General features: G+C 38.0%; 1 protein-coding gene across 1 annotated transcript in view; it reads right to left on the minus strand.

Annotated features, from left to right (window-relative positions):
- Window positions 1-16,565, minus strand: part of cdh22 (cadherin 22) — a 184,452-nt gene extending 167,887 nt beyond the window's left edge. Inside the window, exons 1-2 of the mRNA XM_087840993.1 lie at window positions 16,530-16,565; window positions 3,779-4,048 (exon numbers count right to left, since the gene is read on the minus strand). The gene's annotated coding sequence lies outside the window, so the exon portion shown is untranslated. The remainder of the gene's footprint in view (window positions 1-3,778; window positions 4,049-16,529) is intronic.
- Between the last annotated feature and the right edge of the window lie 9,949 nt (window positions 16,566-26,514).

Genomic DNA, 26,514 nt, shown 5'->3' on the forward strand with positions numbered 1-26,514 from the left:
CTTATACAAGAGTTACTTATTATACAAAAACAAGCTTATACAGAAAGTTTATACTTTTTCTTTTAGCTTGAAGGACACAAAATAAGGCATGATGATGACAGCATAAACTGCACTGTTGAATCATTGTTGACTAGCTTGCTGCAAAACAGCCTCAACAGTGGACCAAATAAAACGGTATGAGTGACTTGTTTCATCACAGGTAAAAGCAGCTGAGTTTCCTGAGTAAAAGCCACAGTATTCGAAAATTGCTGGATCAAAGTATTGCCTGTAACGCTCTTCTTGAAATCAGTTGCAAACAGCGCTGGAAAATCAACCATGGAGCCGGTCCATGGCCTTAAGCTCTCTGTCTCCTTCTACCTAGTGATTCCATCACAGAGCTCAAGCAGTAATACGGTTGATGCAGTCCCTGCCCGGAGGGGGTAATGAAGTGACTAAGGGCTGACCGTTCCTGACCGCCAACAAGACAGCAGGTGTGAGCAGTGAGGAGTGTGAATATGTGTGTTATAGTGTATATGGGTGTGTTTGTGTATGAGTCTGTGTGTATTAGAGGGTATTAGATAGAGAGAGAGACAGAGATTGTCTATATGATTTTTCACTATGAACTAGGTTCCTAATCATAAGTATGAATCAATTAGTTGGTCTAATCGGTACTTTTTCTGTCAGGCATGAAGAGAAAAGAAAAAAAAACAACAAACTCACGTTTACGCTCGTCTAGATCATCTTTAGTGCCACATCACTGCCATCTATCAGCCTCTTCTGCTCCCCTTTTCTCTTTCTAGTTCCAGCACTCTTTCATTTTCCTCCCTCTCTTCTCGTATCTATCCAAGCCATCTCTCCTTTAACACTACATTTATGCGCCGGCTTGGTAAACGGTAATCAATGTCTCACAATGGTGGACTGCTTCATCGAAACGATTTTTCAGGGGAGCTGTGTGTTTGTTCACGTGCGTGTTTGTGTATGTGACAAAGGGTGAGATAAAAAGCAAGACATAGACTGAAGAAAGGAGAGACGGAGAAACTGAGCCATTGCTTGATGCACGCACATCAGGCTTTTTATGTAAGTAAGCTTATATTTTGTGCATCTATGACTGTTTGTCTTAAAAAACACGTGTGAAAATTTCACACTGGATTTGGCACTGACTCCAGAAGCTCACTGTAATGCATTCACTTTTGGTACATAAATCACAATCAGCCTATCCTGCCATCTGGGTTACTGCTACATGGCCCTTGTAATGTACATGCTGGTTAGACCACCGGCTGAATAAATGAGGAGTCTACGAAAGCAGATATGTGTCTCTAATGGACAGTAGAATAGCAAATAAATTCCTTGGAGAAAATGTTTGGTATTCTGCGTGTGTGTGTGTGTGTGTGTGTGTGTGTGTGTGTGTGTGTGTGTGTGTGTGTGTGTGTGTGTGTGTGGTTGGGAGGACGGTGGGGGGTGCAGGTATTCCTGCATATCAGATCCTCTTAAAATTGTTTAAACAACCTTATACAAAACAAAATCACAAAGCCCACAGTCACTGCATGCATAAGATAGTTTCAGTTGATAAAGCAATAATTTCACAATTACAAATAAATAATTAAAGCACACAAACACACACACACAACCGCCAGATGCTGCAGCAAGTGGAAAATTTATTCCAACATGGCAGAAAACTAGTAAGCCCCCTGATGAATGTTTAAAGTAATGACTGAATAGTTAACTGTTTAATAAATCTCCCTGAACTTGCGCTGATCTCTACTCCAACCGACTGCCATCCTATAATGTAACCTCTGAAATCAATTTTTCAAACACAGGGTCAATAAAGGTCGCAGCCCTCACCTAGAGGTCGTGTCTCTTTGACAGATTCCTGTACAGATCAGCATCTAATTGGAAAATTAAAGTAATCGATTGGCTATTGTAACGACAGGCATTTTCTCAAACACCAATTAGCTGTGGATAAATGGTAAACTGAGGCCTGTCTGAAGTCTCACAAATACGCACACTCCCCATGTACATGAACGGACGTACGTATACGTGAAGGCACATTTCCAAACACGCTGATACATACAGTCAAGACACCCTTAAGGAGTAAACTTAAGCAATTCTAACCTTAGCCAAGGTCACGGAGTAATATCCTAGCTTAAAGTGTACTGTAACCCCACGGTCACAAATCATGTTCAGCAATATGAAGCACACACACATACACACGAGTCCTCCCGAGTTGGGAACAGGTTGTATTTCATCCAGATACCAAGATGAAGGGTCTGCCTTCCTACAAAACAAATATTAAGCTGGCATGGAAGGAATCTGATCAATCTTGTAGTTGTGAAGTACTTACAGTATAATGCGTCCAAAATTGTGGGACGCAGCAAACACTAGATTGAGCTAACATTTGCCTGTCTCTTCAGGGACTGTTTCATGAGAATAACAAATGTCAAATAATATTTAAGCAAATCTAAATGCCATGTGGACAAATATTTTGGAAGGCTGAGCAAAAATAAATCAATTTAAAAGAAGGCAACAAAGCACAGCGAAAGGTTGAGAGGGAGAGGAGCAGAATGCTCAGTCAGTAACTGCTGAGATGTGCATGTTGCAGGAAATTTGGATCTTGTCCAGCAGAATGTGTTAAACAAACGAGATAGAAATTGCGGCTGATGCTAATTTGATTTGTGAATATCTATTAGAGCCACATGAAGACTGAAAATTATTAAAATATCAAATATAAATGAGTAAACCCAAAGTAATTGGTGGTAATAGGAAAAAAAGAAAATGAAAGGAAGGATACAAAAAAGGGACAATGTTACATTTGCAAGAATGAGACTTTTCTTTAATGAGACTAAAATATTTTAGTCTACATAACTATCAGTGAATGTTCATCCTAACATTACTAAGATAAGAGTTGTGGTTTGTTTGTTTGTTTGTTTATTTAGTTAGTTAGTTAGATGTTAGAATGCTTTTAAGTCAGCATCCATTCAACAGCATGGCTTTAGTGCACAGTGGCACGCATCCAACTTCCCCAGATGCATCCTGTTGGCGCATCAAGTGGCTGCAGTCCTCGGAAACCCATCTCAGTGTGCAGGAGGTGCGTGCAGTCGTTTTGCCCCCCTCCCCACCTCTAGGTTATTTCATTTTGTTAGGCTTTGTGTTGTTGCTGATGTGCATATACACAGTTAGACTGTCTATTCCTATGACTACTACAGTCAGTTGCGGTTTGTACCATTAAAAAATAGAATTTTCCACAACCATTCACCACGGAATCTATGCACACAGTATAGTCCACTCCTGCTCCCCAATTTCACCGTGAAGATGTTGCTACAAATCCATGCGACGAAATTGTGAAGGTGCAGTTTTGTCCCAGAGTGAGTGACCAATTTCGGGCACAGTTTTCGGATCTACCGTAACCTTGCAATCGTTAAGAGTAGTCTGATTACTATTTAAATCACTGCATGTGATCGAAATCGCGACTGTGTCCTGCGCAGCGCTTATTGCCAAGTGCTTGACAAATGTTAAATGTGCGATAAGTGTCAACAAGTTAGCTGGCGATGTTCAACCTTCAATTAAATACATTTATTATTTTAAAAAATGCAAAAGCTCTAATTTCCTCTATCAATACATGTGCACGCACACAAACACAGTATTATAAGAACAAAAATCCACAGTACATTTCTGCAGTTCCCCCGTATTTGCTCCTACAGTTAAAAGGCAAAGGGCATTTTCAAAATCCAACAGAAATGTATGTTACAAGAGCGTGCCAGCGCACGGTGAACTTTCTCATTAAATTAAAACAAAGTCCTACCTTCGTTATCGCGTGGCGAGAACAAATGCCTTTGCCTTGACAAGTTGCAGGGGGACACGGTAACGGTTATTCAGCTTGGCGCTTCTGCTGCAATCAAAGGTAAACGATTCCTTGTCAGATGAAAATCAGAGGGACAGACGCTCCGCTCGCCCTGTCTGCCACCGCGCTGCGCGTCTGGAGTCTCTGTTCCGATGAGCGCAGAGAGAGCAAAGCCAAAGCCGCTCTCGGAACGGCGCGGTATGGAAAGCCCCTGGTGGTGATGAAGGGAACCTACCAATGAAGCGGACGAGAGAAACGGAAAGAGAGAGAGAGAGACAGGAGATGAGAGAAAGAATTGGGGACCGACGGGGGTCACTGGAAGATAAAGTAAACAAGGCGTGCTCGTTTGACCTCTATATTCATGTAAACATATTGAATGTCATAAAGACGGATACTGTCTGCCCAAAAAAGAACACCACAAAATGGTATGAGCACTGCACATTGTGCATTATTACTACCATTACAATTCCAGTCCACAGACAGAAGACAGTTGCATGGGTTTGCTTGTAAGTTCCAGCATTGAGTGCTGAAGCAAAAACTAAAGTCGTGACTTTCAAACTAAAGGCTTTTGCTGTATGGGAAAAGTTTTTGCAGCCTGCTGTGTGGTTTATTATCAAAAATTGCCGTTTTGTTCTGCATTCCTCGAGCCCATAATGCACCTTTATTCCTTGGTGGGACGTTTAGAAAAGAGCAGGTTGTGATTTTGTGTGTGGGGAGTGAGACAAATGGAAACATCATAGTTTTCAGCTTCAGTAGGCCTAGAGAAACACAGTACTATTTTTATGACCAGCATGAGTGGTAGAAAACAACAACAAAAGGAAATGAAGAATTGCTTGAGAACAATGGACTGTGCTACATTATCTGGAGGTGGTATTCAGATAAATTTTCTTTGGGTATTTGAGAAGGTGAAAATGTCAAGTATGTCCGCTCCCTTGAAGTGGTTCACCTGTTAATCAGTGTGTGTGTGTGCCAGTGAAATATGCTGTGAGGGACAAGAATGAGACACAGGGAGAGCGCATGAGACAAAAAGGGAGAGGTGGAGGGATGGCTGGGGTTGGGGTGCAGATTACCTACCATCACAACAAGCTGGCATCTCTCTGAGGTGCAGTGAGTAAGGTTAGGCAGGTTAGGGAGCTGATGTACCAACAAGGGTTTTAAAAGCTAGTGTGCAGAAGCTGTTCTCTGAGAGGTGCTAAATAAAGGAAGGTAGATTCAGAGAGCAAGAGAGAGGAGGGGGTTGCTGGAGTCAGAGTGCGGGCAGAGAGAAAAAGAGATAGAAAGGTTACATTCGTTGTGACTCAGGATTTTATGATAACCAAGTGGAGAATTGTTTTGACTCATATGAGTTTTTAAATGCTTTAGGAAGTAGCGTGTAATCATTGCCAACAAGCTGTCCTGTGAAACTGCAGTCTGTCATTTTTGGCCGTGGTACATAGTACTGATACACTTGATTTTTTTAGAAGTTTATTCATTGACACAAACAAATGTTTGGTGATGATGTTCATGGCATTTTGGCACTTCCATAGCTATCATATACGGTACCAACTGTCATTTGCTGGACTGACTGCAGTTCACGAGGAAGTGCTGGTCATTTGGAGGCATTTGGAGTGAGAGTATCTGCATGAACATTAGAGGTGCTGTATGCATATAATATGTGCTCTATGCTTGTATGCATGTGTTTGCATACATTCAAAAAGTGCTCTAGAAATGCTTGTCCATTAACCACTTAATCTGACATAATTTGCTATTTCCTTAAAAGTTTTGTTTAATCAGTGTTTATCCCTTATAATCTTTTATAAGCCTTTACACAGTGCTTCATTATACTTGCTGTCCCTGGTCATTTTACATAGCCAGCTCTTGGGGTGGAAGTGCTGACTAAGGACAGGTCTCTTGAATATTACATTTTTCCTCAGCAGCGAGGTGTTGAAACACTGCCCATGCCTATCGCTCAAGCCCATAATGGGAACCGGAGACCAGCAGCTACAAACATAAATATCAGTAGATATAGTACTGTAAGACACCACCAGCAGCCAATCAATACATGGCAGTGAAGGGGTTGGCGGGGAATAAGAAAAAGCAATGAGAAGGAGGAGGTTAATGGGTATCTAGGTAAAAGGTCCATAGAAGATAACATTAGTGATACCTCGATATTCCACCAGAACTTGCCTATGAAACATTGATAAATGACTCAAAGAAAAGCACTAATCAAATATCGATAATAAAGGTAGTTCACCCTCCCCCACTCATAAGTATTTTAACCATCTGTTTGCAGCATTCAAATTGTGCTTCCAGTTCCTTTTGCACTGTCATAAAACCAATAGTCATTTCTCCCAATAGAAAGAGACCCAGATGCATTGATGTTCCTAATTTATGTATGCAAAGAAAAAAAAAACCTTTCTCTACATTTTTAATAAAGTGAGTGTTTCATGTACAGCACAGAGGAGCTACTACTACCATATTATCAGTATGTGCTCTAATATGGAGCAGGCTCAGTGTAAGCTGCTGCCAAATCGGCATCATGGACTCCATCTGAATTCCTTAAGAAGGCTAAAGGAAAGATATTATTTTTCTGCCCGACTAACTGACTGTAAGAGGTGGCTGTTTTAAAGCTGAACCCAAATGAGCAGAATGGATAGCTCACTGTTTTCAAATATCATGCTGTGAAAAACTGTGTAAGGCCCCACAAATACTAACTGTGCTCCCCATGTGTGATCAGTCTCAGTCAAGCAAGCAATACAAGCTAGTTAAAGCTAATTTGATCATTTCTAAAACAACAATAGCGCACAGATGCCGTCCAAGGAAGAATGTGAGCTACTGTGCATACTCTACTGAAGAAGGAACAAAGAAAGCAAGAAAGAAGCAGGAACTGGAACTGTTTTTAATGGCGGTGTGAAGCCAAATGAAAGTAGCAATCTGTTAGTTGTTTCATGCTATAGTGAGTGTAGCTCCATTTGTTTGACTACTGCACATACTTGCAATGTGTCAAGACTTTTCAGGTCAGTGTAATCAGTCTTTGCGGCTGGAAGCAGCTGCATTCATGTAGTGCTGCAGTGCATGAATGCAGCAACTTCTTCTTTGGGAAATAGTTGCTTCAGAGGTGATTCCAAAACAGTTCCATGGACAGCTCCTCATTATCTAATGGGAGACTGCAGGAGACCAGCTTCAAAAGCTGCTCCCAAATCAGGGGAGGGAAAGGAATGGAAAGGAACTTTTTAAATAAGACTATAGGAGAGAACTGCTTCAAAGTGGATCTCATATTAAGCCCCATGGACAATTTATGATTTTCAAATGGAAAACTCTAGGAGAGAGCAGCTTTAAATCTGATCCCAAGTCGGCACAGTGGACAATTCCTCTTTCTTTTCAAACATAAAACTTTGGTTCAAAACTGCTTTAAAATCATTTGGATTATTACTTAATTTTTTAAACAGTAGACTGCAGGGGAGAACTGCTTCAAAGAAGACCCCATATCAGCCCCATGGACAACTTGTCATTTTCAAATGGAGTATAGAGAAAGCAGCTTTTAAAGCCATTCCCAAATCAGCACCATGGACAACTCCTCATTTCAGAGCAGCTGACTGTAGGAGAGGCTTGCTTTAAAGTGGATCCATATCTGCTCAATGGACAATTCCTCATTTCCAAATAGAGGAATATGGAAGTGTTGCTGTAAAATTAATCCCATATCGGCACCTTGGGCAAGTCCCTTTTTTTTTAAAAGGCCTACTATGTGGATAAAAGCTGCTTTAAAGCTGATCCCATATCAGCATCATGGACTGCATAATTCATACAGCCTCCCTCAACCAAACAGAATTTTTCTCTCTTTCTCTTATAATGGTATAGGAAGCATAGAGTTGTAACAAATGGTAGTGACTTTTTTATTCTCCATGGTGTGTTCCCTCTGGGTGGCCACAGTAGCCTACTTGATAAAGAAGGTAAGAAGCGACGTTTAAAAATTGAAAACATGTATTTCAAATTCTCTTTATTGAAAAGTGACTCTAAGAAGATGTTTAAATTAAAATATGCGTTTGTAAGCCAGGTAAAGTATCTTTAAAGAACAGATTCAGGTTAAAAATTTGAAAGCCCTTAGCAATCCAAGATCAGATCATGAATGTGGTTAGCTATTCTTATAATTCAATTTATACAAAACTTTCATCAGTAAAAGGTGCGCAAAAAGAGTTGCACAAGTAAAGGTATATAAAGTAGACGGTGGCTAGAGGGTAGGCTTCAACAAGCAGACACAGTGTTTCAAAAAAGTCTAACACATAAAGAAATAGAAATGTAATAAAATTGCATCTGAAGAACAAAAGGACCAAGGACTATGAAGATGTTTTTAACCAAACTTTAAACAAAGCTTGCCAACTTTTAGAAATAAGCAATATTGTTTTCTTACAGCACAACATAACACACCAACTCCATCACTTTTTTTTTTATTTAATAAAGATTTGTCTGTGCGGTGTGTCAAATTAGGGTGGCTTTGACTCATTGAAGGTTCTCTAGCCATTGCAGGGCCATTTCAATTCAATTTAATTCAATCCAATAAACTTTATTTATCCCTGCAGGCAAGTTTTCATGCTGGATAAAAATACATTAAAACAACACACTTGCAATGAATATAAAGAGTCCCCAAACTCACAGAACACTCGGCTTAACAAAAAAGAGCTCTAACTGTTTACGTACATACCCCAAGATTACCAAAATATTCATTTTAGGGTACATACAGTACATATGTTAATAAGAGATTCTAATGTGGATACGTTAGGGGAGGTTTTGTCACACACAAGCAACAAAGACAATGTAACACTGGGAGGTAAAATAAAAGGGTGGGTGCTATTCTCAAACATTAGCAAATTCCCGAGGTCTCATAAGAAATTAAACCACAGAAGCTCATACAATGTGGATTAAAAGCAACCTGGAACCTGCTCTGCATCTCCTCTCTAGCTACGCTCTATCAGATTCTATCAGATCTATCTATAGTTGAACTAGAACATTTTCTTTGCTATGTTGAAGTGAGCTACAGGCCCTAGGTTAAAATCAGCACACCTGCCAAACATATTCTTCTCAGTTTTGAGAAGATCAGAGAAAAGCAACTGGAGGCCCAAATCAATAGTGCATCATCTGTCTTTTACTATGTGAATTTCAAGCCACTACCTTCCACTTGCATTTGCTCACTATAAAGACTTAAAGCATGGTGTCTCAATGTAAGGAACGGGTTGGCAGGTGTTGCCACTGTTTTCTATATTGATATTTATTAAGTTGCATGAAAGAGGCAGCTCTTCTTAAGGCAGCGCTTCACTTCATATATTCTTCTATTTGACTTTAGACGGGGATGCTTTCTGAATGCTTATGTGGACTGATATGTTAGTTGTCTTTCCATGTACCATTCACCCTCTTTCTCAATGGTGTCAGAAGATAAAGCTTTCAAATAAACCATACACTCTATTAATAATGTTATATCAGTAAAGAAAAGCTTTATTGTTTAGTATCTATGACTCATTTATATTTTCAAGTTTTACAACTGTATGCTATATATAATTACAAGGCAGCAATAACCCAAACGTTTCTGGTCATCTGCCACTTGAGCATACCCAGAACACCTCCATAGGAAACCTCCCGTTTAGTTCCTTTCCATGCACAGAGACAGCTGCTGTACTCTCTTCAGATGCCTGAGCTCCTCACCTTAGCTCGAAGCCTGAGCTCAGCGACCCTATGGAGGAAGCTTATCTAGGCCGCTTGAATTCACAACCTTTCCCTTTCGGCAATTACCCAAATTTCTGGGTTGGAACATAGACTGGTAAACTGAAAGCTTTATATTATAGCTCACCTCTCTCTCTTCACCACAACACACGGTTACAACGCATTACTGCTGATCCTGCACCAATCTGCGAGTTCAACTCACGGTACAGATTCCCATTACTGATTAATAAGATCTCAAGATACTGTTTCCCCCAATCCAGAGGGAGCATTCCACCATTCTCCAGCAGAGAACGGTGGAATGGTGGAGAATGGATGTGCTGACTCTTATCCAAGCCATTTCACACTTGGCTGCATGCTGAAGGTCACACTCTGATAAAGCCAACAGCACCACATCACCTGCAAAAAGCACAGATGTCATTTGGAGGTTCCCAAAGCGGACATCTTCACCATGGTTATGCCTTGAAATCCTGTCCATGAAAATCAAAAAACAGGACTGATGACAGGGAACCCTGGCGGAGTCCAGCACACATTGAAAAAGTGTTTGTATTTGTGCTGAGGACTCAGACACAGATATCACTTTGGTTTATAAGAACCTGGTGAAAACAGTTATGAGCCATATATCTTTGAACATGGTTTGTTATAACCAGTTCACCACAAGCACAAAGTCCAATAACAAAACACCACTGTGGTTTAGATCAGGCAGCCAGTTTCTCACATGAGCATTGAAGTTGGAACCCCTTCCAAGACCCCATCTAAAGACTCTAAGAACTGCTGTTTTGTTTCATATTCACAGACAACAGTCATAATCTTACCCCATGTGACTCAAAATGACAAGAAGCGACCCTCTCGCTCAACATAATTCTGATGCTTAGTGGGGGACTTGTAAGTATCCCCATACTTGCTTGGTGCCTCTCACTGTGGGCTACTCCAGCCCTTCTCCAGGAATCCAAAATCCTTGCTATACTTGAAGTAGGTCTACCTACTAGATATAACCCAGCTATATCGAGTGGATAGCGCTCATCTTGCACTAGCTCTGGTTCCTTCCCCACCAGTGAGGCGAGGTGACCAGCGAGTTATTCTTTAGGAAAATTGTCAAAGCCAACTGTGTTAGATTGCTTAACACAATTGGGAAGCTGTGTGCATCAGCTGATGGTTACCTGTAAAGCACTTTGTGTAGTTTGCACAGAAATGCATGTGCATCTCCACAAAGCTGTACAGTTTTGGCCCTTCTTGCTAAACAGGACTTCATGTGATTACAGTGGGGGGATGCATGTGTGAGAACTTTACTGTGACTTACCTTGGAAAAAACATACTTGTTTAAGATTATAAAGTAAAATTAAAAAAAAGTTTTAAAAGTTTATTTAAAGAATATTATCAAGATGTCATTGTGTGAATAAGAAGCAATTTTATTAAATTTAGCAGTTCATAAAGGTTGTGGGTATATCACATGTGCATTTTTGTTAAAGATAAGATTGGGGTCAAGGTTTTAATTAATGAGTTTGATATAATCTGCAATAAATATAGAAACGTGCTGACAATCTGCCAATGCTAAAGTGCAAGACAACTGATTAAACAGAGCTAAATGCATATAAGAACGTAAATACAATAAAAGACATACAATGTATGATAAATAAAAAAATATAAAAAGAAAAATAATTTACTTATAAAGCTATGTGTGGATAAATATCTGCATATATTTATTCAAAAATGTGAAGATTCTTTAGAGAAATCACACCTGAACCAGGGTAAATGTCACGGCACTGTGACTTCACAGATGCTGACATGCTTGTAGCAGCGGGCACTTGATTAGTACTTTATAAATAAAACTTGGCAAAAACATAGTTTACCTATAAACAATATAACTCATTCGAATATTTCATATAACGTAATGCTGTCCCAGGATTTTTCTCAGAGTACAGGTAACCCTGCTTATCTTGCACATTTGACCGACATCTGAATTATATTAACTCATATCTGTGTGTTCATCTTCTGCAGTATGTGGCTAGAAAAGACTTTCAGATATCACTGAGGTTCCTGTAGCCCAAAGCTAAATCACAGTCCCCCAGAAGATGTTGTAAAGTACTGTGGCTTGATAATCTTTGCTGATCTGATCCTATCTTCTTGCAGGCAATGGAATCTCCTTCAAAGAAAGCTTGCCAGTTGAAACAATCTGCAGATTTTTTTTGCAGCTCTTTACATCCATTCTTTCACTAAACAACACTGAAGCGAAAATTCACAGTTTGAAGCTTTGAAGCTCAGTAAAAACAAATGAGAAAATCTGGGCGAAAATAAACGAGACACCATAGTTAACAGGGATATAAATAGAGATGTATGATTCTCAGACTTAGAACTGTTTCAGATTTAATGTTAGCTTGCCACAGTTTTTGGAACAGCAACCAGACTGACTCAATGCTAAGCAGTCCAAGAGACCTAAAAATAGTCTTTCATATTTACCACATTAATCTTTCCCTATGCCCCTCAGAGACATTATATTGGGGGTAAAATCCAGTTATTTTCCCAAAGAGAGTTTCTTTAGTCATATAATATTACCAAGGCATTGTATTACATTGTGTATGTGTGTGTGAAGGGGAAGGCTTGTTCGTAACGCAGAGGCAATTTATTGCATACCAGTCTATTTCACTGAGATCTTAAGAATGTATGAGGAGAAAATATCAGCATTTTGTGTTCATAATGCAATTTTACTGCAGAGCCACAGCTCACAAATGGAGAAAGCGCAATATTCTGCAGCACCCTTCCACTGAGCTTGTTTATACAGTTAGGTGTATATATATTGGAGATATATATATGCAATAAGTTGTGAATTGTAGTTGCTATACTAGTTTTAAAATTCTGCTGTCCTTTGTTTGAACATGACAATTTCTCAGTAAGCTAGAGGGCTCCTTGCAAATTCGTGAAGACATCATTCAGTTGCAATGACTCAAGGCTGTAAGGCTGAGTTTGAAAGGTGTTCATGTATTAATCCATGAATAACGGTGCTGTTAAGCATACCGAACAGAGCACAAGTCAAGGCTTGTCAAGCACATCAGCTTAATCTGAGATGTCATGAAGTGAGTTCAAGTCTGATTTTCCTTTTCAGAAAGTTTCATCTGAAAAAAAAGAAGAAAATGAAAGTATCACTGAAATGGTCTCAGTTTTGAATATATAAAGGATGCCATGTAAGACACATTGTAGTAAATATGGTATACTTATTTGTGTCATTTTACAGCTTTGCTATTGTGACATGCTCTTCAGTCTTGGTATAGTATTGTACTTGTACTGGTCCAGTGCTTGTTGTCGCAACCATCTTAGCATAAGCAAAAGCTGTTGACCCAGTTAGTGGAGTTTCTCCACTGTTTACACAAACTGGACCACACTAAAATATACAGTTTCATGATTTCATTATTTCATGTAGGCATGGATGGCTCTGCATGGACGCCATCACCTGACTGCACTTTTTCCTCCCTAAAGAATAATAAAATACAAATAAAGAGGTTGTGATTTATATTTATCAATAAAAATATTTATGATTAGTTACAATGAACATTTGTGGAAATATATTTTAGGACTAATCCTTTAGGCAAAAGTGGCAATAAAAACATTATGAAGACATATTAATATACATGAACTGTGTGTTATTGTTAAATTTTACTTGAAGTAAAATAATTTACTCTGCAGAAAAATGTTTCCCATCACTATTATTGCTGGAATTCTTTTTAACATTAAGCATATCTTAAATATTTTATATTCCGTCTAACTACCAGTGATGCATTTTAGTATGTAAAATCATACATTTGTAGCTGATGTCATGTCAGGACTACATATCTATAAAAAACAAGATTTCAGTGAACTCATAAACACATTCCTACATTTTAAATTAAAAAAGTATATTAAATTATAGTAATACATTTTAAAAATACATCTAAATTAAATAACTTGAGCAGTGTTTGACACAACTATCTATTAAAATTAAGGTGGTGTGTTGGCAAAAAAACTGATTCATTCAGAAGACTGATTTGTCAGAGATGATCGTCTGAAAATTCTGGATTAAATTACCTGTGTAATTAAACCAGACATGGTAGCAGTTCACGTCCTTTCTAAACCCTCAAACGTGTTCTTGCTGATGTGCTAAAGGAGTGATTATGTGAAGTTTCTTCACACTTACACAATAATTTCTTAAAGTCATGTTGGCTAAGGTGCAATTAGAAAGAGAGAACTTAGGTGTAAAAACTGTTATGGTAATAAATCACATAATTTACTCACTAACGTTATCTGCATATTTATAGTAATGCATGTATCACAGCTGATCTTAAAGCAGTGCTTGTCTGGCAGCTTGTGCAACATGCTAATTTCCTGTCAGTCACCCATGGGTCATTCCATGTTAAGTCTACTGTCTCCCATTTGCATAAAAAGTTTATGATACAACGTTTGAACATATATAATTATTTCTGCTTTTAGCGTGATATATAAAATACTTTTCATATTTTTGGTCTGCCCTCTTTTAGGCCATCTGTTTTGCACATTGAAATCAGAGGCAGTGTTTGAACATGAATATCTCCAAAATCATTAAAGATAAAAGCCTGAAATGTTCACTGACTTTTCTTACCACCAAAATGAATCACGATCTGTAATTTGTAACAGATACATGACTGAGTACTGGATGGCTGAAATATGAAGAAAATGACAAAAAAAAAAACCCCAAAGATTCAAGCTATCCTGTAAAGTCCCATATTTGTGTGTGTACTAATAAAAACTTCATATTGCAAAAGAAACTAGTTGCAGTTTCTAAATATTACATAATTTATTTTAAAAAATGCTAAATAAAACATGTAGAAATCTTTATAGCATGAAATTCTTAGTCACAAAAAGGAAAAATAATAATGGATTGCATTTATATAGAGCTTTTCTAGGCACCCAAAGCGCTTTACAATTCCACTATTCATTCACTCTCACGTTCACACACTGGTGGAGGCAGCTACAGTTGTAGCCACAGCTGCCCTGGGGCAGACTGACAGAAGCGAGGCTGCCATATCGCACCATTAGCCCCTCTGGCCAACACCAGTAGGCAGTAGGGTAAAGTGTCTTGCCCAAGGACACAACAACCAGGCCAAAGAGAGCAGGGGGATTGAACCGGCAACCTTTCGGTTAGAGATGAGCTTCCCGATCCCCTGAGCCACGGTCGCCCCAAATGCTATCGTTCAACGTCCATGGAACTCTGACAAATCACATTACAGAAATAAAACTATCATTAAATAGTATAATCTGAATAGAACACAATTCTTGAGTTTTCGGATAATACCTTAAAATTAAACAAAAGAAAAGTATTTTGTTAAATATGTACATATTTTTCCATTTTCATGAACTACTCTACTATTTGGAGACCTACTATGCCTTTAATAATGTTTCTTTGCAACAGATTGAAAACCCTAATAACAGCACAAATTTTCCTCAATCGATTTAAAATTCTATCCTAGGACACCGATTCCAGACTCCTGGAACAATAAATAGAAACACAGTGATGCCTACTGTAGCGCTTCAACGCTTTGGCACAAATATCATATGATAACAATATCAGGTTCTTGAAATGTCTCCCATTTGACTCGCTAACTTCACCTCAGAGGTGGCTTTGGGGGGTCTTTTTGTGCTATTCCTCTCTTTGTTGGTTATTTGAAAAAGCTGGCCCTTCTCCATCTTTCCAGCGCTCTTGCTACTGCACTAAACGAACTTCCCTTTACATCCATCACAGCAGATTACATCAATCAAGCCATGTCATCTAATCCCTTTGCCAATCTCCCTGAGTCTTTTGACCTGGGATAAAGTCGACTTTATCAGTCTTCTCTCACTGAGTACTACTCTGTGTAGGTATTTAAAAAGGCCTCTTTCTTTTTCTTTTTTTGACTACAACTTAATTAATATCTATTTCATATTATTCTCTATTACCTCTTATCAGTATTGTTGCCAAGAAGATTTATTTTTATTTTTATCGTTTTGCAAAACAATAAGTATGCTTGGTGCATAAGGCATACTTGCCCTATGTCAATAACATAAAATTTAGATATTTAAAAATGTTGCATAACTGTAAAATGTGATTATGACTTGAATTAAAGATAATTCTGGCATCATTAAGTAGTTGTTGTAGTTCATGTGCATTAAAATTCATATATACAGTCATATGTTTATACTATATATATACATATAAACATATACGAGTCAAGAGATTCATGTTGTCTTGTCGGCTTGTGTCTGATGACGCAAGCATGTGAAGTGAAAGAGGCAGCTGACCTTAAGCTTTCACTTTGTTGGCTTCTTAAATCAAATAAAGAACAAAGTGCTTCAGTCTAGTCTGTGCCTGTCATGAGTGTGGGTTAGTGTGCTGATCAACCAGAGACTACAAAGGCGAAAGAGCACCATGAGTGTCAGAATTAAAGGGTTTTTTTTTTGTTTGTTTGTTTTAAAGTTGGTGTTCTTCCAAAATTTATGTGTGACAGATACGTCTAGCACATCAGGACTTATCCAGCAACAGATCAGACACTGATGAACCTAAAGTCTGTCTTTAAAGATATATTCATGCTTTCAGTGTCATTTTCCACCTACAGTACATTAAAAACATGAGGCCACCTAAAACATTATAACCACACATTTCGAGTAACAGGGAATATAAATATTTATAGTAATGATCTCTAACGTGTTTGAACATGTAAGATTTTTATTTTAAATATACTGCTAAATAAATACAGAAAAATGTGTTTATTATGAATGAAAAGCTTTACTTTTGTATTATGTAAAATATATGACTTGAGAGTAACAGTTAAATGGCTCTAGCTTTAATCTACTGTAAGAAAACAACAAGAACAAAAGCTCTTTTCTAACCACTATGGTCAAAGAAAGAACTGAAGGTTCTTAGTGTTACAGCTGTGGAGCTGTTTGATTTGACACAAGGTCACGGGGAGATTTGATTGACATGCATGACTACTGCCTTTGCCACAGAGGAGACTGCCTTGGCAGCACCTCCTCCTTTACGCACCTCAGATGGTGATCAGTCATTCACAAGTTTGCTGCCACGCGTCAGCCTGACATGAGCAGGCAACCTGACAGATTGACCAGAGGAGAGAAAGATGGAGAGGTTTTCTTTTAAATGTATTGTACTGACCATATGTGTGTGTGTGTGTGTGTGTGTGTGTGTGTGTATACAATAAATATAAACATACAAATATTTTTGCAAAGATTTTCAACCACTGAGACTTTATGGGGTGTTAAGGCCCTTAAGCCACTAGCCACCTCCTATCTCTACCAGTGAAATGTGGCATAAAAAAGTCATTATACAAACGGAGCCATTACCTCTTTTTTTCCAAGGGTATAGAACATTTGCATGAAATCACATATATGAGAGAGAAAATGATGGCAAGGCAGTTTTCACATTTCACTTCCAACAAGTCATGCTTCAGTATGGCAATTACAGACGTGGTTCACCTCTATTGGCTTAGTCATAAACTCTAATTCTCACATAGTAGTGATTAATTTGAATTTCTGGAGCTTTAAAGGAAGCTTGGCTCCATAACATATTCAATTTTTAAAGGGGTAAGAAAAGAAAGTCAACATCAAAAATTGCAAAAATTCATACCGACTGCTACCACTGGACATTTTCTTTTTAATAATCAGTGTGAAATTTGTAAATTAAGCCTGCAAAAAACCAAAACTCAACAATAACAACCTTATACCATCGTATGGCATATTACACCTTGCGAACTGATGACAATGCTGCAGTTTGTTTAATATGCAAAATAGTTCAGGCTGACCTATTGAAGTTGCTTGTGGTGCTAGTACAAGCCTGTCCATAAATGTGACATGTTTTAACATTGATGTTAATGGTTTTGATTGAGAGTCTGCTGACTGTGGAGGATCTTTGGTGGATCAATACGGACTGCACATATGTAAATGTAGTCATTAAATCTTTCTGCTGTTATGTGGGTGGCCTCATGAAGTATGCAGTAGCCAGTGAAATATATTAGAACCAAATAATTTCCATTAGTGAAAAAAAAGATTGGTTTTGGATGTAGAGAAGGTGTCCTTCTTTGATCGAGACTTAAAAATATTTTTGCATGTCTCTGCAGAGGTGATTAAGTGAAGTTAAGCATATGACAACATTTGCCACAGTTGAATGCAAATTTACTGTTGTCTCACTCACACTACCCACAGTATCTGCAAGAGTATGGCAATGCATTCTTATTAAGTCCTCATCTGTATGATGGAAATAGGGACACAGCACATGAGCACATTTAATCAGAAAGCCCTGTAGTATTCTTCGAGCCTAAACATTACTTACCCACGCTGCTTGCATAGTAAATTCTCTTCTTGTTAATACATTTGACCTCAGGTACAGTGCTTTCTACTCTGTGTTTCGTAGTCTGATAGTCAGGGTTTGAAGTTAGACACAGAGAGGACACCTGCAGAAGTGTTGCAGCACTATACAATACACCATGTCTAACCTCAATTATTTATCTAATTGATAGGATGAGACCTATTAGATATATTTTTTCAGCTTCATTTGAACATCATGATCATTTTTTTTTAGCGTGTCAAAAAGTATCATTTTTAAATCATACAGTCAACACACACTGCATGCACTACTCAATTTTAGAATATGTGCAAAAATCTAGGTATGTAAGAAAAAATAGAAAAAGTAAAACAAAAGTAAAGCACTGTTGACAGTTGATACTGTTCTAAGTAGAGGGATAGAATTTCCAAACAAAACACAAATAACAAAATCCGTTTAACTGTGTGATTAATGAAAATTGTTATTAAACAGCAGCGTAAAGAAAGTGAAAGACAAAGGTGCATGTTAAATATGAATCTGTTTTTGGTTTCTTTGTTTGTTTTTAAACAGATACTTTGCACTTTCTTCATGCTCTTTTTATTTATTTTAAATCCATGACTCTATCTGCTCATCAGCTCTCCAAGAAGGGCTATTCACATACAAAGACAAGACAAAGACATTAATCTTGACAAAGAACAAAAATGATTTCACAGCACACATGCATGCATTCCAAAAATGACCCGCTAAATATACAGTGTTCTGAAACTGACATAACTAGCTGAACTGTATCTTTTTAATAGTAAATTCTGAATATACAAAATCTTGAAGTCAAATTTGTACTTGTATATTTGGATTTTCCCCCATCCTCTGGTAAAATGCATACATATCAGACTTCTAAGAGAATTTATGTTAGCAAATTTCCCCTTATTTAAATGCCAAGTGAACGTATGATTAAAAAAACAACCAGCCATCAGCAAAGCAGACAGAATTCTGCACACATGTTGAAACGGCTGGCAAAAGTGATGAAAATTCAACATCTACGTAATGTGCCTTGGTGGTTATTAATTCCCTTTAGGCAGTCTCATATTTTTCAAGAAAATTAATTCTGCTGACTGATTTGCTTTTGTAATAACCTAATAGTATGCCACTACCATGCTCACTCGCCTGGAACTGATAGGGAGAAGAAAATATCGATTGAGAGGTCCTCACCATGTGGCTACAGATTTAATGGAAAGATTCCAATTTGTTCTCATTTTTTTTATTCATACTAATATCTCTATAATAAGAATTATAAAAACAGAATCAAATAATGATTAAAAAAAACATCACATGGAGATCTGAAAGACAGATCGAGACAAAGCGAGGCATAAAGCCTCCTAATAAGTCACACTAATGCCAGAGAGTACAAAGCTAAGGGGTAACACAGAGTTTTATCATCAAAAGAGCTTTTTGTTGAAATAATGGTGCTCTTGTGAGGGTTTGATCCGAGGAAAAGTGCAATGAAACAATGTTGGCCTTTTCAGGTGAGCTATGTGTATGACATTTCTCTCATCTGCTCTCTGTAGGCTGCATGCTCAAAATGTGATGTCCATAGATTTTCAGCAGAAGTGACATTACACTATATTTTACTCAGTTTGTGAGATGGGGAGGACATCTTAAAAACATGCACTTTCAGGTTTGTCTTTCATGCACGCCCACATGTTTTGCTCCAGTCTCAACTCTGTCTGACAATAATGCAGCTATTGTCTGTCCTGTGACTAAACTAAAGCTACAAGATTTAAAGAAAGTTGAATTATTTAAAGATACTTTTCAATTTTTTTAAAGAGTTTTAATAGTGTATAATATGGTAACTCTCTGCTCCATTGGTTTTAGATTTTTTTTCTTTGGTCAAAAGAAGTACAGTAATGGTCGGAGATAGAGCTACTAGAAAGGTAAAGGGCAGAATCGTTGTATAATACAGAAAGATTTCTTGTGCGCTGTATCTGTTGCTGGGCTTTTTTATTTTTTTGCAGGTCATGGTTCTTGGACATAAAGTAGGCACTCGACACCAGCTTTGCTTTGTAAGCATTTTTGCAACTCAGCACCAACATCCGTTACGTGCTGTAAAAACACTGACATAGAGGAAAATGTGTCACATTACTACAGAGGTTAGTGAAGGGAGGTTTTAAGCTTGTATTTAGACAACGTGTGAGGTGAACTGGACAGAAAAGCACCATTTGCAAAAAGTAGGTGTTGATAGATTGTAAGCGCTTTCTACAGCATGCTGTCTCTATTTAAAGTTGAACTTATGATTATGAACATTGGGTCAATGAACTATTTGTAATCTGAGCTTGGCCTCTCACATTACATCAACATAATCAGTCTCACATCAACCCCACCAGCATTTGATTTTGACATTCTCACTTCAAACAATATCAGTAAAAGCCAGTAAAAATGACAAAATGCTACTCTACGAAAAACACCACTTTTCTCTTTGTTTTAACTGAATTAGCTAAACACATATTTTGGCACTGGTGCTCAATGTTGTACTCTACTCGGTCTCACTGGACAAAACTCAGACACTTAAGTAATTTTTCCACCATTCCCTGGAAGTCTTGCTCTAAAGATCCGCATGTGTGCGATGTGTGATTAATTTTCTCCATTTCGTCAAAAGGCATTCCACTTATACTTTCTTTGAGAGAACCAATTCAAAGGGAGACAAATTTAGACAACAGTGCTGTTGGATCGAGGACATTGTGTGTGATCAAAGAAACCCTTTAAATGCTCTGTAAAGAAATGTCGCCCCATAGAGACAAAGTGCAGTTCAAACCTTCAATAAATAACTGTTTGGTCTTATCGGACATATTCTCATTATCCAGCCTCCTAGTAAGTCATGGTGTTGGATTTTTCTTCTCTCATATCTTAACTGATGCACATAACAGGTTCTGCTGATGAGATCAAGAGCTTAAAGGCAATAATGGACAAATTAGCTTTTCATTACTAGAATTTCACAATGTTTTGAACACAATGTTTCCTTTCAGTGCCTCATTTTTCATTCACTGTCTGACCAAAAGTATATCTGCAAAAGACTACCAGTAATAGCAGGAGATATAGAGATACTTCAGTTCAACTGTATTTACAGTGCTGTGAAAAAAGAATTTGTATCCTTCTCGAGTTCATATTGTTTTAGAATATTTTTCAGACTTACAGGTTTTAGTTCACAAATCAAAGATAACCCAAGGAAATATAAAATGCAGTTTTTGAATCACAATTAATTTATTAAGCAAAACGGAACCTAAACCTGCCAGGATCTATGTGAAAAAGTAATAACAGGTCATTGAATTAACCGTAATCAACCACATTTTTTGGAAAACTTGAGTTCAGTTTCAATAGCCACACCAAGGCCTGGGTATTGCCAGACCTGTTGAATAAAGAAATCACACAAATAGAAACTGTCTGACAAAGTGAATTAGGCTAAGAGATCTCAAAAAGCAACCATCATGCTGCAATCTAAAGAAGATTAATGCAAAAATAAACCCATTGATATCTACCAGTCAGAAATGGCTCTGTAAACCTTTTCAAAGGTTTTGAGAGTCAAGTAGACTACAGTGAGTACAGAAAACTTGTAAGAGTGGTGAACTTTCCTAGGAATGGCAAGTCCACCAAAATTACCCCAAAAGCACAGTGATGGCTCATCCATCACACAAGAACTCAGAGCACCTTAACGAAGGCAAGTGCAGACCTCAGTTAAGGTCAGCATTCATGATTCAACAATAAGAAAGAGACTGGAGCAAAAAGCTGAATTTTCTGAGAGATTTGTGTCCTCTACCATAAAACATCTGCCATAAAACTAACAGCATTTTATAAAAAAAATCATCCCAAGAGGCGAGCATGTCGGTGGTAGTGTGATGGTCTGGTATTGCTTTGCTGCTTCAAAGTCTGGATGGCATGCCGTTCAGGGAATTGACTGAATTCTGTTCTCTACCACAAAGTCCTGAAGGAGAATATCTGGCCGTTCATGACCTGAAGCTCAAGCTCACTTATTATGCAGCAGGACATTTACCTGAAAGACACCAGCAACACCACCTTTGTATGATTCACGGAAAAACAAAATTAAGGTTTTGGAATGGCCCAGTGAAAGTCTGGACTTAAATCTGATTGAGATGCTTTGGCATGACCTTAAACAGGCCATTCACACTTGAAAACCCCACCATGTAGCTGAATTTAAACAGCCCTGCAATGAAGAGTGAGCTAAAATGTTCCCACACTTATGTGAAAGTCTCATTTCCTGTCAGGAGTGTCGTGTGTGGAGGCGAGGAAGTGACCCAAACGCAGGACTCGTGGATAGTGAAGAACTGAAGATGGTTTATTATGAATCGTGGATGAACAGGGCAGGAACGAAGGACTGACTGGCTGGCTGGCTGAAAGACTGGATAGCTGGCTGGCTGGCTGACTGAACTGAACATACATACGGAGAGACGACATTAACATCAATGACACGACAAAGAACGGGTGAAACCGAGGAACTTAAATACACAGGTTGAATGATGACAATGATTGGAAACAGGTGAGTACAGGGCTGAACATAATCTGACTAATGACACAAGAGACAAGCTTGCACGGGGAAAAAACAGGGAGTGAAAACATTGATGTGGCAACATAACCTAAATGTGACAAAACTGAAAACACTGGGTTACCGACCCAGGAACCCTGACATTTCCAGTTATCACAAACCTATTTGCTGCCAAGAGTGGGACAACCACTTATTAAAATAACACCCAACCCCCCCAAACCCCAAAACAAAACAAAAAAACCCCAAAAGAACTCAGGAAAGGACCGAATGTTTTTTCGTTGCACTGTATATAGCACTAGCACACACCAAGACCTTACTTCAGCTACCCTTCCCCTTGGAATGTCAAATGGACATATCAGCTGTCTTTATTGTATCTCCAGCACTCCAGCTGCCGAACGTGGTTTTACCCTTCACGGATCTCAGACTTTGAAATAGGAGAGGCTTTTAAGTGCTGCCCCTCCAAGTTGAATGCCTATGGTGTGTTTACAACTAAAACACTCACCTTCACCCTATAATCAGAGATGGTTTCTCAGTGTAGATCACCCCAAAAAGTTTCTCCAGTAATGCAACAGCAAAACTGTTTTTTTATTTGGAGGTTAGATCAAAGTTTTATAGAAACGATATGTTAATGTTAAGTACTTTTTAAATATTCCAGATATGGAAACTGGTTAACATTCTATTTATTAATTATTTATTTTACTTATTTTTTAAATTTATTCTGTAAAAATAAAAATAAAAAACTCCAGAATTTTAGTTTCATGCACATTAACATGATCAACAAAAATAATTTGAACACTGTTAGCTTTGGGAGCTGCGCAGCTGATGGTTTTTTTTTTTTTTAAGATTTAAGCAGTTAGTTAGTATCTAGAGGGTAGATTTACAAGTCGCTCCTTTGATTTAGTGTTTGAGTTATTTCTAAGGCCCCAGTCTTGTGCATGTGTGATACACACTGATGTGCACGCAAACACACCCTTGACATTATCAAGCTAAGCAGAGAATATGTTTACTCCCCACTTGCTCCTCAAATATTTAGACTGAAATTCTCAGACTCTTTCCTTTGAATTGAGTTAATTGGTTGGTGTATGAATTGAAATTTTACAGGCATGAGACTGCTATATAGCACCGTGAAGCTCAGAGGAGGATTGTATGCGCTTACAAATGTGCAGTTTTGGTGTAGGAGGGTACATGTGCCCAACTTTATTAGTATTCTATCAGTACAACCATATGAAAGCGTTGTCTCACCCTTTTCAAGTCCCACCACCCTTCCCGCCTTCTGCCCACCATCCCATCTCCATCTCCACCTCTGTACTACTGCTCAGTTGCGCTTTTCCTTTTCAATGCAAGGGTCTTGAGTATGCCCTGTGGGCAGCTATTAATAAGGAACGTTGTGGTGAGTCTTATTAAAGCTTAATAACATTCAAGCACCTGTCTGGATGCCAGTACAAGTTGGGCTCAAGCCAATCATCAACACAGAGAATCTCTAATCTACAGTTTGAAAAAAAAAGGTCCCCTGCCAGAGGTGATCCCTCTGTGATCTTCCATCTCCAGAACTGGCAGTTTTGAAGTCATTAGGGTTTATTTGGGTTACCAAATGCAAGCTGTTGTCAAGATTACTTTTCACATTTTCCTCACTATCTGAAGCACAGATTAAGAACTGAAAACAGATTCGCTATGCCACCCATATCATAAAGAATTTGCAAATTAATTTAATGGGATCTTGGATTTTATGGCAGCCATCCAACCCAAAAGCAAAGAAATGAACAGATGACAACCCTTGTAAGAAAGCCACAAGACAGCTGGCGAGACCCTATTGCAGAGCAGGGAGTCACTGTGTTTACTTCAGGAAGTGCTTGACCATATATTACTCATGTTTAAGCTCGTCTTAAAGCCACAAACCTCAGGTGACTTTGGTTTTACCCCCTTTTTTTAAACTCAGTGATATATGCCCAGAATCAGAGTGTAGACTATGACCTATTAGCGGTGATAAATGGCCACAAAGCCCACTGTCTCCCCCTGTTCGCCACCACTGAGGTGTGCTTTTCAGTTATTTTCAAATTGCATACTACAAAAAAGGGGAAACCTAACATCAGAGTTTTTACAGGAAATAGAAAGAATATTAAGAATTCCTAAAACCTATAATGGTTTATAGATACTGTTACCGCGGCTTTTACTTTTTCTCAAAACACTACTTTAAATATGATCCTATATTTATATTGTCTGTGTTAGTATGTTGTTTAAAAACTACATGTCTATAAAGCTTATCCACTGTAGTTTTACTAAATGTAGAGAATGTTAATAAAAAGTAATTTCACAAGGTTAGCAATTAAGGCCAGCAAGGTTAGTTTGGATTTCTTAGGAGCTTACAAATAAAAAAAAACTTCTTCTTTTATATTAATTAACTAAAATAAGCATTACCAGTCAAGTCTACCTATGTGGTCCGAATGGTTTATAATGCATTCAGACCACAGACATATTCTGCCACTTAACCATTTATTGCAAAATGAATAACACTTTAAAAGTAATTCTTTGGAGCCACTGATGTGAGACTTTTACGATATTTGGAATGCTTGTCGCAGAACTACTAAAATTAAATGCCTGTAGAGCAGTTTGTGTTTTGCAGTGACATAAATCTTTCCATACTTTAAAGTTGTCAGCCGGCTGATTTGTTAATTGTCTGGATGTGGCTGACAGGGCAACCCTGTGAGCCCTGTTAAAGTAACTGCAATAGTCATATATCTCCAGTGAAGATGCTAATTCTGGCATCTGACACTGTTCTCTGATCTGTCTGACGGATTTTAATGTTTTACACAGATACACGTAAAAATAAATCCTCAGTATAATACTGCAAAGTTGGTGTTCCACATTTTCACAGTGCAGAGTTGGCTGTATATTACAGGTCTTCTGTATTAGTTTACCTGTAGAGATGGATCAAACTTGATAAGTATCAGATTTTTTTTCTTACTTTAAGTCATGTATGGTATTATTCTGGCTGCAAGGTTCAAAGCTATTCAGATATTTTCTGAGGTTTTATGCTCACTGTTGGTTTACTGAGGGCGTTCTGATCAAAGAGCCTTTCCGTACAAAGAAAGACTTTTCTTACACAAGAACACCTTTCTTTCAGACTCAGCGGAAGAGTATACTCTGCTTCAAATGCCAGATGGTCAAAAATATTGTCCCTGTCAAGGGTCTTTACATATGGAAGATTCATTCCAGGTCTCCACACCACAGCGGGAGTGAAGAGACCTGGGGTGACTCGTTGCATGCTCAGAGATAGATGAACCAGAATAAAAGCTGTCATGTGGGATATTTCCTCCAGAGGTTGTTTTTCAGGTGGTCAGGTGCATTTTCAAAAGCCTCAGAATGTTTAGGCTTACCCAGGCCAATCCAGGGTATAACACTCAGATTAGCTCACAGGGAGGAGTAAAGTTGTGTAGACCTGCAGTCTGGATTCTCAGTTCACAGGGATGTCTCTAAAAGATCAGTGGAGGCTTTTGGGAATTTCAGGAGGGGATCCTGTCCAACTCAAGTTGTGCTCACACTGTGTGCATGTGTCTGCTGGCCTGAGGAGCTGCAGAACACAAGTAAATTTAATTAAATTAAATGAATTAAAACAAGAATTTAACATCTCTTAAAAAAATGATGTTATATGTTTGATCATTTGTGAGGTTTAATAGGAACATCACCATAAATTATGGCATTCCTTATGCTGATTGTAAAATTTGTGTCACTGAATTTCATTAATTTTTAACACTTCATGTTAAATATTATAATTATTCCTATTTTATGGAATGACCTTTGATTCATGGAGTGAAAAATCAGATTAGAATTAGAATCAGGTTAGATTTTTCTTCTGTTTTTGTGCAGTATCTTAGCATAATTAATTAAACCATGCAAAATTTAACCTCTACTAGTAATTTTAATCTCATTGTTTAATGTTATCTTCCTATTAAAGCTAGTCACAGAAAAAAAATACCAGAAAAAAACTAATATTTGGCATTTGGTTGAATGTGGTTCTAAAACTGACGTGCTTGACAACGGTGACAAAAGAAACAAATTTATATATGAATGAAATTACTCTCTTTTTTTCTTTTAGCAAACCCTCACTGATTTCATTAACCTATATTTTACATCACACATGTACAA

Source organism: Neolamprologus brichardi, chromosome 5, assembly GCF_056152115.1.
Source record: "Neolamprologus brichardi isolate AB-2024 chromosome 5, ASM5615211v1, whole genome shotgun sequence".
NCBI lineage: Eukaryota > Metazoa > Chordata > Actinopteri > Cichliformes > Cichlidae > Neolamprologus > Neolamprologus brichardi.